A 17,068-nucleotide genomic window follows, 5' to 3' on the forward strand; every position below is an offset into this window, starting at 1 on the left:
TAAAATATTTTTCTCAAAGTCTGTGCTAGAAAGCCGTGCCTTCGAACTCTAGTCTACCATTCATTATATCACGCGTACCTCCCTTCTCTGAGAAGGAGGGAAAGAAACTGGCTTCTTTCTGAAAGATCATTGTCTTGGTCATTTAGTGCTGCTATAACAGAAATACGACAAGTGGGTGGCTTTAACAAAGAAAAGTTTATCCTCTCACAGTCCAGTAGCTAGAAGTCCGAATTCAGGGCTCTGGCTCCAGGGAAAGGCTTTTTCTCTCTGTCGGCTGTGGAGAAAGGTCCTTGTCATTAGTCTTCCCTTGGTTTGGGAGCATCTCAGCACAGGAACCGCAGGTCCAAAGGACGTGCTCTGCTCCCAGCACTGCTTTCTTGGTGGTATGAGGTCCCCTTGTTTCTTTCCACGCTTCTCTCTTTTATATATCAAAAGAGATTAGCTTAAGACACTACCTAATCTTGTAGACCTCATCAGAGTAATTGCTGCTAATCCATCTTATTACATCATAGTGATAGGATTTATAGCATATAGGGAAATCACATCAGAAGATAAAATGATAGACAATCATACAAGGGAATCATGACCTAGCCAGGTTGACAGATATTTTGGAGGGACACAATTCAATCTATGACAGTCATTAACTATGTCAGTTTTTTGCTTCTTGTTGTTGTTAGGTGCCATCAAGTCGGTTCCGACTCATAGTGACCCTATGTACAACAGAATGAAACACTGCCCAGTCCTGCGCCAGCCTTATGCCCATTGTTGGCACTGTCCATCCATCTCATTGAGGGCCTTGCTCTCTTTTGCTGACCCTCTACTTTGTCAAGCATGGTGCCCTTCTCCAGGGACTGACCCCTCCTTACATGTCCAAAGTATGTGAGACATAGTCTTCCCATCGTTGCTCCTGAGGAGCATTCTGGTCGTACTTCTTCCAAGACAGATTTGTTCGTTCTTTTGGCAGTCCCTGATATATCCAATATTCTCCGATGCCACAATTCATCATCCAGCTTGCACATGCATATGAGCTGATTGAAAACACCACGGCTTGGGTCAGGCACACCTTAGTCCTCAAGGTGACATCTTTGCTTTTCAACACTTTAAAGAGGTCTTTTGTAGCCGATTTGCCCAATGCATTGTGCCCTTTTATTTCTTGACTGCTGCTTCCATGGGTGTTGATTGTGGATAGAAGTAAAATGAAATCCTTTACAACTTCAGTCTTTTCTCCGTTTATCATGATGTTGCTTATTGGTCCAGTTGGGAGGATTTTTGTTTTCTTTATGTTGAGGTGTAATCCATACTGAAGGCTGTGGTCTTTGATCTTCATCAGTAAGTGCTTCAAGTCCTTTGCACTTTCAGCAAGCAAGGTTGTGTCATTTGCATATTACAGGTTGTTGATGAGTCTTCCTCCAATCCTGGTGTTCTGTTCTTCTTCATATAGTCCATCTTCTGGGATTATTTACTGAGCATACAGATTGATTAGGTATGGTGAAAGGATACAATCCTGACACACACCTTTCCTGACTTTAAACCATGCGGTATCCCCTTGTTCTGTTCGAATGACTGCCTCTTGATCTATGTACAGGTTCCTCATGAACACGATGAAGTGTTCTGGAATTCCCATTCTTTGCAATATTATCCATAATTCATTATGATCCACTTAGTCGAATGCCTTTGCATAGTCAATAAAACACAGGTAAACATCTTCCTGGTATTTTCTGCTTTCAGCCAGTGTCCATTTTACATCAACAGTAATATCGCTAGTTCCATGTCCTCTTCTGAATCCAAATGGAATTTCTGGCAGTTCCCTGTTGATGTACTGCTGCAGCCACTTTTGAACGATCTTCAACAAAATTCCACTTGTGTATGATATTAATGATACTGCTCAATAATTTCCACATTTGATGGGATCACCTTTCTTGGGAATAGGCATAAATATGGATCTCTTCCAGCCAGTTGGCCAGGTGGCTGTCTTCCAGATTTCTTGGCATAGTCAAGTGAATACTCGAGTGCTGCACCCGTTTGCTGAAACATCTCATTTGGTATTCCATCAGTTTGGGGAACCTTGTTTTTCGCTAATGCCTTCAGTGCAGCTTGGACTTCTTCCTTTAGTACCATCAGTTCCGCATCATATGCTGCCTCTTGAAATGGTTGAACGTCAACCAATTCGTTTTGGTATAGTGACTGTGTATTCGTTTCATCTTCTTTTGGTGCTTCCTGTGCCATTTAATATTTTCCCCATAGACTGCTTCAAAATTGCAACTCGAGACTTGAATTTTTTCTTTAGTTCTTTCAGCTCGAGAAATACCGAGTGTGCTCTTCCCTTTTGGTTTTCTATCTCTAGGCCTTTGCACATGTCATTATAATACTTCACTTTGTCATCTTGAGCTGCCCTTTGAAATCTTCCGTTCAGCTCTTTTACTTCATCATTTCTTCTTTTCACTTTAGCTACTCTGTGTTCAAGAGCAAGTTTCAGAGACTCTTCTGACATCCATTTTGGTCTTTTCTTTCTTTCCTGTCTTTTTAATGACCTCTTGCTTCATGTATGATGTCCTTGATACCATTTCACAACTGTCTGGTCTTCAGTCATTAGTGCTCAGGACTTCAAATCTGTTCTTGAGATGGTCTCTAAATTCAGATGAAATATACTCAAGGTCTTACTTTGGCTCTTGTTGACTTGTTCTAATTTTCTTCAGTTTTACCTTGAACCTGCATATGAGCAGTTGGTGGTCTGTTCCAAAGTTAGCCTCTGGCCTTGTTCTGACTGATGATATTGAGCTTTTCCATTGTCTCTTTCCACAGATGTAGTAAATTTGATTCCTGTGTATTCCATCTGGCAAGGTCCACCTGTATAGTCGACATTTATGTTATTGAAAAAAGGTATTTGCAATGAAGAAATCGTTGGTCTTGTAAGATTCTGTCATGCGATCTTCAGCATCATTTCTATCACCAAGGTCATATTTTCCAGCTACCGATCCTTCTTCTTTGTTTCTAACTTTCTATTCCAATCACCGGTAATTATCAATGCATCCTGATTGCATGTTTGGTCAATTTTAGACTGCAGAAGTTGGTAAAAATCTCCAATTTCTTCATCTTTGGCCTTAGTGGCTGGTGTGTAAATTTGAGTAATAGTCTTATTAACTGGTCTTCCTTATAGACATATAGATATTATCCTGTCACTAACAGCATTGTACTTCAGGATAGGTCTCAAAATGTTCTTTTTGACGATGAATGTAACACCATTCCTCTTCAAGTTGTTCCCAGCATTGTATACTGTACGATTGTCTGATTCAAAATGGCCAGTATCAGTCCATTTCAGCTCACTAATGCCTAGGATATTGATGTTTATGCATTCCATTTCATTTTTGACAACTTCCAATTTTCCTAGATTCATACTTCGTACAGTCTACTTTCCAATCATTAATGGATGTTTGCAGCTGTTTCTTCTCATTTTGAGCTGATGAAGGTCCCGAAAGCTTGACTCCATGTCATTAAGGTCATTGAGGAGGCAGCTCTTCCCCAATCATCTTTTGAGTGCCTTCCAACCGGAGGGGCTCATCTTCCGGCACTGTATCAGACAATGTTCCACTGCTATTCATAAGGTTTTCACTGGCTAATTGTTTTCAGAAGTAGACCGCCAGGTCCTTCTTTCTAGTCTGTCTTAGTCCGGAAGTTCAGCTGAAACCTGCTCACGATGGGTTACCCTGGCAGTGTCTGACTACCAGTGGCATAGCTTCCAGCATCACAGCAACATGCAAGCCCCCACAGTAGACAAACTGACAGATGCTTGGGAGCATTTTTTGCTTAGGGAGAATTACCCACGTAATTGTGTTTTTTTTTTTGTATGTTTCTGTAATGATCTCGGTCTGGCCCTGCTTCTCTTCCAGTGTATTCCCTGTACATCTCCCAGAATGATCTTTCTGGAACACAAATCTGATCGTGCTGCTTTTTCTCCATTATCTACCCTACAGATTCTAGTCTCTTTAGTCTGTCCCTGCCATAGTGCACTCTACTTCTCTGCTGAGCTCGGTAGTTGGTTGCAATGGCCACACAGAACTCACAGACAATAACATGATTATGACGCTTATTAGGGAAGTAACAGGTTACAATTCAGGTTCAGGAATCCCAGATGTGTAAGGCTCTTGCTTACTTTTCTTTCTTCCATCCTATTGCCCACTTCCCCTGCAGCCTATCACCATGCCTTAAAACCTGTCTTATTTTGTCTGGAATGCCCTTAGCACCCTTTGTCTCTGGTAAATTCCTGCACATTCTTCAGGATTTGGCTCATCCAGACCTGCTCAGGGGAGTCAATTATTCCTTTGTTCTTTATTCTCTTAGTCTTTTATTTTATATATTTATATGTAAAATACATGAATTTCTTATAGCTGACTCTTACCATGGTGTCAGATACATCATTAATTGAACTCCAACACAGGACTAAATACTGAAGATGCAGAGATGAGTAAGTCACGGGCCCTGCCTTTGAGGGGCTTACCATCTGTAGGGGAAATTCATACAGCCGAGTAGTTTCAGCATGCAGTGTATGAGAGCTCAGGCATTAAGTATTTTGAAATCATTATTAAATGAAACTGTCTCATTTTATTTGCATTACTGGTGAGATTGAATTTTTTTTCATATATTTGTTGGGTATTATTTTAACTCTTGAGGAAAATGATCATGTCTTGTTGCAGTAGAACTAACTAGGTTACTTCCTAGCTATGAGACCCTGGGAAGGCAAATTTCTTTCTTTTCCTGACTGAGTCTCCAGTTTATCTATAAAATGGGGAGAATAATAGAACTTACTTCATAGGACAATTGAAAGAATTAAATGAGGTAATGGGTGAAAGCACACAGTAGGCGTAATGTAAATTTATAATAAATGTTGCCTCTACTTTTAAGTCTCCAGTCTCTAGCCCAGTGCCTGCCACATACTCAGTATTCAGTAAAGGTTTGTGGAGAATAAGAATATATGTATTTTGTGTATGTGTTAAAAAGGGGCTATATATAGATGCACACACAGATCCATCTGTCTTGAGAAGGATGTTTGATTTGACTTGCATCAGTATTCAACTGGAGTGGCTTAGCACACACGCATGACTCTTCTTGGGTTGCCACATCCCCTGCTAGGCAGATGTCCGTTATAATGAAATGTAAAAAGGGAAAAAAGTAATAATAAAGGCAGAGGAGTGTAATGTTATGGCTTGATTTGACAGGGCCTCCTGCTACTTCAGCTGCCAGTGCCGGGCATGGAACAGATGAATCTGTATTCCAGCACACCACTGCTGAAGTCAAGATCCATCTAATTAGGGTATTTTAAACATCCTGTTTGCATCTAAAGACTTACCAGAAACCAGGGTATCTGTCCATCTGAGGAAACTGGGGGAGAGGTGGGCAGTAAAACTCAGATGGTTTTAATTTTAGAAGTGAGAGAACACTGCTGTATGTTTCCCTTAAAACAAAAGAGCTAATGGCCTTGGATGTTCCGTGGAAACAAAGGCAGCTCTGCAGCATGGCCATGAATTTTAAAGAGGTCCTGCAAGATCTTGCCTAGACACGGGCCTGATGGCTAAGGTACAGGAACCACTTCCATCCTAAGAAAAGAACTCTGGCTGGCCCACGCATGACTGTCTGAACCATTTGGGCTGCTGGAAGGCAGGTACAGCCTCTGCTGGGTGAACAGAGTGAACATGAATTTGTTCCCCAACCCACCAGGCTGGCCAGGCCATCAGGATGGTGGTTAGGGTCTACGTTTCATAGGCCAGCATTCATCATTATCTGTGATCCGCTTCCCCATCCAACCTCATCCAACCCTCGTCCTCCCCTCCCTCCTGCCACCCTGATCTCTTTCCAGTTCTTTGTCCATACCCTGTTTATTCCAGCTTAATGCCTTTGTTTCATGCTGGGTCCATCTGCTTGGAATACTCTCACTCCCATTACCCCTTCTCCTGTGCCTATCTTTCGTGGCTAGGCTCAAATGCCACCTTATCTACCAATCTTCCCAGATCCCCTGGGAGGATCTTTGCTCCATCTGTAGTTTTCGCCCCTTTCCCATTCACTGTCATTTTCTGTTATGTAATTTTTGACATAGCGAATCACAAGCACCTGAAGGGCAGGATCAATATCTGATTCTCACTGTCCCCAAACACTGTATGTTACACATTGTAGACTTCTTATAGCTATTTTATGAATACATGAGTGAATCAGTGTTCGCTCCTATGCCAAAGATCCCTAGGGACCTTCTGTGATCCTGCTCTGCTTGCTATTGCCTCCTCTTCCTTTCTGGTGAATGTATTCTTCCCCTGCACCATGGGACTAAAACCTCAACAGAGATGCAAGCAGAACACCTCTGAAATCTGGAGACCCAGCTGCTGGCACAGAAGGATGAGGAAGTCACATTTAGGACTTGTCACTGTGAACTTCCTCACCTTCTTCTCCTCACTGCCCGCTTTGGGAGACTTGTTAATATAATGTTGCCTTTATACGACTTCAAGAATATGGTCCAGATCTGTGCTTAAAGCAGTAAATGTGCCCATGGAACCTAAAATCCTGGCTTCTGTCTACCAACTTTACCACAGAAAACTAGGAGCTTTCAAGCTCACGGCCATTGACTTGCCAGTATAACATATCCAACGCTGCATTCCTCCCAGAAACCTCTGAAAAAATGTTTTCCTTTGGCCTCAGCTCTGACCTCCCAACCTCCAATCTTTGTAGCCACCCTCACCTACCCTCCTGTTTCCTACCCCACCCCTAACTGAGTAAAGGGGCCCTTCATATATGTACTGTGCACATTCCATGTATACCATTTAGTTATGTATTCTATTTTAGTTGTTTTTATCTTAGCCTTGCTCATAAGACAGTGAGCTTCTTTAGAGTGGAGTGTCTTCTTTCATCTCTACATTCCCAGTACTTGGTACATTGCCTGGCACATAGTAGGTACTCAGAAGTTTGAGTAAAGAAATGGCTTGGCTGGTGTATGTACCATTTCATGTCCTATATTGTCCTGTAGTTATAAAACTTATCAAAGGGAAGGTATTTTCTGTACAGATCACGTGTTGTGTTTTCAGAGCTTGCAGCAAGATCAAAAGGCAAATGATTACCATGGCCAAGTACATTTATTTTTTATTAAAAAATAGGACCATCTCTGCTTAGATGTGCTGCATCCTTTAGCTTACTGTTAAATAGCCGCTACCCACCTCAAGGCTGTCTGTGGGGCTTCCAGAATCTTGTATTATTTAGTTTTATAGGCAGCCACACACAAGCTCTTTATTTTCATTTATCGTGGGATTAAAGAGTCTGAGTGAAGTTGGCCTTGCTCCATTTTAGGGTTAGAACAAATCTCGAATGATAGAAAATAGTCCTACCAGCTGAGAAAGTCAAGCAATCTAGGTCCCTGTTTTTCTTTGCAGGGGGTAGTTAGGATGATCCAGGCAGAATGAACCATGTTCAGTGGTGAGCATGTGATAAGGATGTAATATGGAAGGAGGGAGGTAACATTTGAGATGGGTGATCTTATAAATGATGCCAATATGACAGGTACATAAGGGAGAAAATCTCTTGTCATGTTCTTTTTCAAGACAACAGATCTCAAACTAATGTCTGTTGAGTGCCTGTGTGCACATATTATCGTATTTGATACTCATAACAGATTTAATAGATGGAAGGAACAGCTCCATTTTACAAGTAAGAAAACTTGAGACTTAGAGATTAAACAACATGCCCATGGTTTAATCCCTAGTGAGTGCCAGAGGCAAAACTTAAAAACAAGTCTGTCTAATCCCAAAGCTCCACATAGGGTTAATTAACTCACTTGCTGGCATTTTTGGAGCAGACCCCAGGGGTTATCCAGTCACTCTAATGTACCTGCATCTTTCGCAGCAGTGAGACACTGATAAGCCTAGTTGTGCCTGCCTGTGGGTAAATGGCTGTCCTCACAAAGAGAGCTGATGGTAGACAAACACCAGTTGGAATTTAGACCATGCGTTTCTTAAGAGTGAGGATGAGAAATGCTAGTCCATCCCATTCTTTATAAAAATGGTGTAGACTGCAAAAGGCTGGTTGGAGTGACTGCACAGCCTGGTTGTGCAGTTCTGGAAAGACCTCTGACCTGACCTTGATCAAGGGTTCTTAACCAAGGAGCCACCCCTTAGAGGTGGAAGTGCTCTGAAACTCCATGGAAGATATCTGTTCATGTATATATATTTTGAAAGGAATAGCTTGCAAAAGGGTTCGTTGTATTCTCAAAGGTATCTGTCATGTGAAAAAAAAAAAAAGAAATTGAAGATCTAGACTTCAGTAGTCCACAAAGTTGCTTCTGACCCAAGCCAAACCACATCTCTTCTGACCTCTATTGTTTCTACCCCCAGAAAGATTTCTAACTCTCCTTCCAGCTCCCAAGAATTCCTAGAACACTAACTGCCCCTGGAGAATCAAGCCTTTAACCCCCCTGCATACACTCAGGGGTCTAACTCATTGCTAATCACCCAGGAGAAGCCCTGAAGAGGCTTAAGCTGGGGGAAGGGTGGGTCTGAGGCAGCCAGTTGTCTGGCTGCCAAACAGGCCGCCTAGCAGGCAGGGACTCACACAGGCACAATTTCAGCACCAGCTCTCCAACATTTCACCAAGATGCCTACCTGCTTACCTAGTGATTTGAAAATGTAGATTTGTTCAGCCTTCTCCTGTCTGAAGCCTTGTGGATTGTGTGTGTGTCTGTGTGTTCTGTGCGTCTGTGTGTGTGTGTGTGTGTGCGCGCGTGTGTGTGTTTTCTGCTCTTGCCAGGCCCTGCCTTAGAGGATGCTGTCTGCAGTAAGAGCCACCACATTCACGCCGTCTACATTGACAGCTCCATAGTCATCCTTCACCTCTATTTTATCCTGTCGAAATGACAGAGTAGCTGAGCAGTGTTGGCCAGCAGATAAACCTGTTATCTCCCCTGCTCTCTGTGCCAGCAGCTCTCCCCATCTCCTTGGTGCGTGAAAAATTGACACCACCTTGGGCTGAAATCTGTTCCTAGGGAAGCTACATTTATTAGTAGCTAATGAAACTCTGTGTGTGTGCGTGTGTGTAAAACTTGGGGTGGCTGACATGTTTTCCTGTCTGGCAGGCCTGGTGACCTATGACAGGCCACAGCATCAGACAGAGATGGAATAGGCAGCGTCGTGTCTCCTAAATTTGACAGCCTGTCCTTTACTTAAAATCCCAAGTAGGTAAATGCCATTTGTTCTTAGTATACTGCCACAATTGATTAAGGTATCTCCTGCTCCAGGCTAGGATTTCCCATGGAAATGCATGCTAATATGATGTGGTACCAAAAAAGATAATTCTTCTATATATTGCATTTTCCTCTTTGAAGATTACAGCTCCCGGTACCTCTCTCTGTGCCACTGGTACTTCCTGCCCCCTCCCCTTGTTGAGGGGTGTAGGGAAATTCTCCTGCAGCTCTTTCTGATACATCTTAATTGGCAGGATTAAAAGGGAAGATTATTAAGAAGCTCTGATTCAGTATTTGTGGGATTGCCTGAAACCTAAAGTCTCTTCTTTATTTGGACCCTGGTAGAAATCTCTTCTAGAAAGGGTAAATCAGTAAAAGAGAAGAACGGTTGTTATTCATGTCTTACTCCATATGGCTTTTTCTTCATTTTACTCTCATTAAGACTTGAATTTTTTTTTTTTTTTTTAATCCACATTTACATACTGCCTGTCTTTTGGACAGAATGAGCCTCCGCAAAGCCATTTTCGTGTTTGGCATGGTTTCGTTTCTGGTCTCTTATCTTCCTTCTTTAGTAGCTTTGATGATAGCCTCTGTTGGCGTCTGACTTTAAATAGGACGTATATTTATTTCTATTTTTATATGTGGGAAGCATATATCACAGTGGAGAAAGCTTACACTTTGGGGTCAGACAGCTTGGGTTCAAATCTAAGCTCCCACCACCACTCAGGACGTGACCTGAAGTAACTTAATTAACCTCTCTGAGCCTTGGATTCCACATTTATAAAATGGAGATGAGAATAGTACCTTTCTCATAGCATAGTTGTGTGGAGACTCGAATAAGCCTAGTGTCATAGATACACAATAAAAATGGTGACAGTTATTATTATACCCTACCTACTTTCAAATAGGAATTTGAGGCAGCTTATAGCAAAACAATATGGTGGTACTAAATCTTAGCTTTGAGTAAGAAAAAATTTGTCAAAAGACAATGACAGGGGGGCGGAGCCAAGATGGCGGACTAGGCAGACGCTACCTCGGATCCCTCTTACAACAAAGACACGGAAAAACAAGTGAATCGATCACATACATAACAATCTACGAACCCTGAACAACAAACACAGATTTAGAGACGGAGAACGAACTAATACGGGTAAGCAGTGATAGTTTCCAGAGCCTGGAGCCAGCGTACCAGTCAGGTACGGCACAAGCACAGAGAGCGGCTCCACCCCCCTGAACTAACCCCGGGAGGGGGACCAGCCGGTTCTACGGGCGGCGTGGGACGCAGCCGGTAGGGGAAGTCCCTGGGAGGCAGTGACTGGTCTTGGAGCAGAAAGAGCAGCGTTTGAGCCGGGGAACCGTCCCGCAGGGATTTGGACTGGACGCAGGTACGGCATAAACACGGAGAGTTGCTCCACCCCCCTGAACTAACCCCAGGAAGGGGACCAGCCGGGTCGCGCGGGCGGCGTGGGACGCAGCCGGTAGGAGAAGTCCCTGGAAGGCAGCGGCTGGTATTGGAGCGGGGAGAACAGCGTCCCAGCCGGGACACTCGGTCACGGCACAAGCACGGGGACCTGTTCCACCCATCTGAACTAACCCCGGGAGGAGGCCCAACTGGTTCTCGGGGGCGGCAGGGCCACGTGGCTGGAGGGACGAGAAGTCCCCGGGAGGCAGCGACTGATTTTGGAGTCGAGAGTGCACCGTCCCAGTAGGGGAGCCTCGACGCTGGGCGTGGGGCTGGAAGCAGAGGATCTGACTGTGACTCCAGCGGGCCAGACCCCCTGGGGGCAATCTCCACACAGCCAGCACACATAGGCGACGCGCCCCGTGGGAGTCTCAGATATAATAGTCATTCCAAGCAAGACAAGCAACTCTGGCTATATTCTGAGGTGCTACTCTCCTATCTCTCTGTTCCCTCCCCCACCCTCCCCAGGCGGCTTCATTAACATCTGAATAGCCTGAGCCAGAGGGAGAACTCTGATAGGGATCTGACTGCATTTTTTTTTTTAGCGGATTTTCTGGAAAAACTAGTTTCCCAGTGATGGCTCGGAGACAACAATCCATATCAAACCACTTAAAGAAGCAGACCATGCCAGCTTCTCCAACCCCCCAAACAAAAGAATCAAAATCTTTCCCAAATGAAGATACAATCTTGGAATTATCAGATACAGAATATAAAAAACTAATTTACAGAATGCTTAATGATATCACAAATGAAATTAGGATAACTGCAGAAAAAGCCAAGGAACACACTGATAAAACTGTTGAAGAACTCAAAAAGATTATTCAAGAACATACTGGAAAAATTAATAAGTTGCAAGAATCCATAGAGAGACAACATGTAGAAATCCAAAAGATTAACAATAAAATAACAGAATTAGACAACGCACTAGGAAGTCAGAGGAGCAGACTCGAGCAATTAGAATGCAGACTGGGACATCTGGAGGACCAGGGAATCGACACCAACATAGCTGAAAAAAAATCAGATAAAAGAATTTAAAAAAATTAAGAAACCCTAAGAATCATGTGGGACTCTATTAAGAAGGATAACCTGCGGGTGATTGGAGTCCCAGAACAGGGAGGGGGGACAGAAAACACAGAGAAAATAGTTGAAGAACTCCTGACAGAAAACTTCCCTGACATCATGAAAGATGAAAGGATATCTATCCAAGATGCTCATGGAACCCCATTTAAGACTGATACAAAAAGAAAAACACCAAGACATATGATCATCAAACTCACCAAAACCAAAGATAAACAGAAAATTTTAAAAGCAGCCAGGGAGAAAAGAAAGGTTTCCTTCAAGGGAGAATCAGTAAGAATATGTTCTGACTACTCAGCAGAAACCATGCAGGCAAGAAGGGAATGGGACGACATATACAGAACACTGAAGGAGAAAAACTGCCAGCCAAGGATCATATATCCAGCAAAACTCTCTCTGAAATATGAAGGCGAAATTAAGATATTTACAGACAAACACAAGTTTAGAGAATTTGCAAAAACCAAACCAAAGCTACAAGAAATACTAAAGGATATTTTTTGGTCACAGAACCAATAATATCAGATATCAGCACAACACAAGGTCACAAAACAGAACGTCCTGATATCAACTCAAATAGGGAAATCACAAAAACAAATTAAGATTAATTAAAAAAAAAAATACACATAACAGGGAATCATGGAAGTCAATAGGTAAAAGATCACAATAATCAAAAAGAGGGACTAAATACAGGAGGCATTGAACTGCCATATGGAGAGTGATACAAGGCGATATAGAACAATACAAGTTAGGTTTTTACTTAGAAAAATAGGGGTAAACAATAAGGTAACCACAAAAAGGTATAACAACTGTATAACTCAAGATAAAAACCAAGAAAAACGTTAACGACTCAACTAACATAAAGTCAAGCACTATGAAAATGAGAATCTCACAATTTACTAAGAAAAACGCCTCAGCACAAAAAAGTATGTGGAAAAATGAAATTGTCAACAACACACATAAAAAGGCATCAAAATGACAGCACTAAAAACTTATTTATCTATAATTACCCTGAATGTAAATGGACTAAATGCACCAATAAAGAGACAGAGAGTCACAGACTGGATAAAGAAACACGATCCATCTATATGCTGCCTACAAGAGACACACCTTAGACTTAGAGACACAAACAAACTAAAACTCAAAGGATGGAAAAAAGTATATCAAGCAAACAATAAGCAAAAAAGAAGAGGAGTAGCAATATTAATTTCTGACAAAATAGACTTTAGACTTAAATCCACCACAAAGGATAAAGAAGGACACTATATAATGATAAAAGGGACAATTGATCAGGAAGACATAACCATATTAAATATTTACGCACCCAATGACAGGGCTGCAAGATACATAAATCAAATTTTAACAGAATTGAAAAGCGAGATAGATACCTCCACAATTATAGTAGGAGACTTCAACACACCACTTTCGGAGAAGGACAGGACATCCAGTAAGAAGCTCAACAGAGACACGGAAGATCTAATTACAACAATCAACCAACTTGACCTCATTGACTTATACAGAACTCTCCACCCAACTGCTGCAAAATATACTTTTTTTTCTAGCGCACATGGAACATTCTCTAGAATAGACCACATATTAGGTCATAAAACAAACCTTTGCAGAGTCCAAAACATCGAAATATTACAAAGCATCTTCTCAGACCACAAGGCAATAAAACTAGAAATCAATAACAGAAAAACTAGGGAAAAGAAATCAAATACTTGGAAACTGAACAATACCCTCCTGAAAAAAGACTGGGTTATAGAAGACATCAAGGAGGGAATAAGGAAATTCATAGAAAGCAACGAGAATGAAAATACTTCCTATCAAAACCTCTGGGACACAGCAAAAGCAGTGCTCAGAGGCCAATTTATATCAATAAATGCACACATACAAAAAGAAGAAAGAGCCAAAATCAGAGAACTGTCCCTACAACTTGAACAAATAGAAAGTGAGCAACAAAAGAATCCATCAGGCACCAGAAGAAAACAAATTATAAAAATTAGAGCTGAACTAAATGAATTAGAGAACAGAAAAACAATCGAAAGAATTAACAAAGCCAAAAGCTGGTTCTCTGAAAAAATTAACAAAATTGATAAACCATTGGCTAGACTGACTAAAGAAATACAGGAAAGGAAACAAATAACCCGAATAAGAAATGAGAAGGACCACATCACAACAGAACCAAATGAAATTAAAAGAATCATTTCAGATTATTATGAAAAATTGTACTCTAACAAATTTGAAAACCTAGAAGAAATGGATGAATTCCTGGAAAAACACTACCTACCTAAACTAACACATTCAGAAGTAGAACAACTAAATAGACCCATAACAAAAAAAGAGATTGAAACGGTAATCAAGAAACTCCCAACAAAAAAAAGCCCTGGCCCGGACGGCTTCACTGCAGAGTTCTACCAAACTTTCAGAGAAGAGTTAACACCACTACTACTAAAGGTATTCCAAAGCATAGAAAATGACGGAATACTACCCAACTCATTCTATGAAGCCACCATCTCCCTGATACCAAAACCAGGTAAAGACATTACAATAAAAGAAAATTATAGACCTATATCCCTCATGAACATAGATGCAAAAATCCTCAACAAAATTCTAGCCAATAGAATCCAACAACACATCAAAAAAATAATTCACCCTGATCAAGTGGGATTTATACCAGGTATGCAAGGCTGGTTTAACATCAGAAAAACCATTAGTGTAATCCATCACATAAATAAAACAAAAGACAAAAACCACATGATCTTATCAATTGATGCAGAAAAGGCATTTGACAAAGTCCAACACCAATTTAGGATAAAAACTCTTACCAAAATAGGAATTGAAGGAAAATTCCTCAACATAATAAAGGGCATCTATGCAAAGCCAACAGCCAATATCACTCTAAATGGAGAGAACCTGAAAGCATTTCCCTTGAGAACGGGAACCAGACAAGGATGCCCTTTATCCCCGCTCTTATTCAACATCGTGTTGGAAGTCTTAGCCAGGGCAATTAGGCTAGACAAAGAAATAAAAGGTATCCGGATTGGCAAGGAAGAAGTAAAGTTATCACTATTTGCAGATGACATGATTATATACACAGAAAACCCTAAGGAATCCTCCAGAAAACTACTGAAACTAATAGAAGAGTTTGGCAGAGTCTCAGGTTATAAAATAAACATACAAAAATCACTTGGATTCCTCTACATCAACAAAAAGAACACCGAAGAGGAAATAACCAAATCAATACCATTCACAGTAGCCCCCAAGAAGATAAGATACTTAGGAATAAATCTTACCAAGGATGTAAAAGACCTATACAAAGAAAACTACAAAGCTCTACTACAAGAAATTCAAAAGGACATGCTTAAGTGGAAAAACATACCCTGCTCATGGATAGGAAGACTTAACATAGTAAAAATGTCTATTCTACCAAAAGCCATCTATACATTTAACGCACTTCCGATCCAAATTCCAATGTCATATTTTAAGGGGATAGAGAAACAAATCACCAATTTCATATGGAAGGGAAAGAAGCCCCGGATAAGCAAAGCACTACTGAAAAAGAAGAAGAAAGTGGGAGGCCTCACCTTACCCGACTTCAGAACCTATTATACAGCCACAGTAGTCAAAACAGCCTGGTATTGGTACAACAACAGACACATAGACCAATGGAACAGAATTGAGAACCCAGACATAGATCCATCCACGTATGAGCAGCTGATATTTGACAAAGGACCAGTGTCAATTAACTGGGGAAAAGATAGCCTTTTTAACAAATGGTGCTGGCATAACTGGATATCCATTTGCAAAAAAATGAAACAGGACCCATACCTCACACCATGCACAAAAACTAACTCCAAGTGGATCAAAGACCTAAACATAAAGACTAAAACGATAAAGATCATGGAAGAAAAAATTGGGACAACCCTAGGAGCCCTAATACAAGGTATAAACAGAATACAAAACATTACCAAAAATGATGAAGAGATACCCGATAACTGGGAGCTCCTAAAAATCAAACACCTATGCTCATCTAAAGACTTCTCCAAAAGAGTAAAAAGACCACCTACAGACTGGGAAAGAATTTTCAGCTATGACGTCTCCGACCAGCGCCTGATCTCTAAAATCTACATGATTCTGTCAAAACTCAACCACAAAAAGACAAACAACCCAATCAAGAAGTGGGCAAAGGATATGCACACACATTTCACTAAAGAAGATATTCAGGCAGCCAACAGATACATGAGAAAATGCTCTCGATCATTAGCCATTAGAGAAATGCAAATTAAAACTACGATGAGATTCCATCTCACACCAGCAAGGCTGGCATTAATCCAAAAAACACAAAATAATAAATGTTGGAGAGGCTGCGGAGAGATTGGAACTCTCATACACTGCTGGTGGGAATGTAAAATGGTACAACCACTTTGGAAATCTATCTGGCGTTATCTTAAACAGTTAGAAATAGAACTACCATACAACCCAGAAATCCCACTCCTAGGAATATACCCTAGAGATACAAGAGCCTTCATACAAACAGATATATGCACACCCATGTTTATTGCAGCTCTGTTTACAATAGCAAAAAGTTGGAAGCAACCAAGGTGTCCATCAACGGATGAATGGGTAAATAAATTGTAGTATATTCACACAGTGGAATACTACGCATTGATAAAGAACAGTGACGAATCTCTGAAACATTTCATAACATGGAGGAACCTGGAAGACATTATGCTGAGCGAAATGAGTCAGAGGCAAAAGGACAAATATTGTATAAGACCACTATTATAAGATCTTGAGTAATAGTAAACCTGAGAAGAACACATACTTTTGTGGTTACGAGGGGGGGAGGGAGGGAGGGTGGGAGAGGGTTTTTTATTGATTAATCAGTAGACAAGAACTGCTTTAGGTGAAGGGAAAGACAACACTCAATACATGGAAGGTCAGCTCAATTGGACTGGACCAAAAGCAAAGAAGTTTCCGGGATAAAATGAATGCTTCAGAGGTCAGCGGAGCAAGCGCGGGGGTCTGGGGAACATGGTTTGCGGGGACTTCTAAGTCAATTGGCAAAATACTTCTATTATGAAATCATTCTGCATCCCACTTTGAAATGTGGCGTCTGGGGTCTTAAATGCTAACAAGCGGCCATCTAAGATGCATCAATTGGTCTCAACCCACCTGGAGCAAAGGGAAATGAAGAACACCAAGGTCACATGACAACTAAGAGCCCAAGAGACAGAAAGGGCCACATGAACCAGAGACCTACATCATCCTGAGACCAGAAGAACTAGTTGGTGCCCGGCCACAATCGATGACTGCCCTGA

General features: G+C 41.4%; 1 protein-coding gene across 1 annotated transcript in view; it reads left to right on the forward strand.

Annotated features, from left to right (window-relative positions):
* CTNNBL1 (catenin beta like 1) overlaps positions 1 to 17,068 on the forward strand; it is a 221,218-nt gene that overhangs the window by 164,812 nt on the left and 39,338 nt on the right. The window lies entirely within an intron of this gene.

This window comes from Loxodonta africana, chromosome 24, assembly GCF_030014295.1.
Source record: "Loxodonta africana isolate mLoxAfr1 chromosome 24, mLoxAfr1.hap2, whole genome shotgun sequence".
NCBI classification, from domain to species: domain Eukaryota; kingdom Metazoa; phylum Chordata; class Mammalia; order Proboscidea; family Elephantidae; genus Loxodonta; species Loxodonta africana.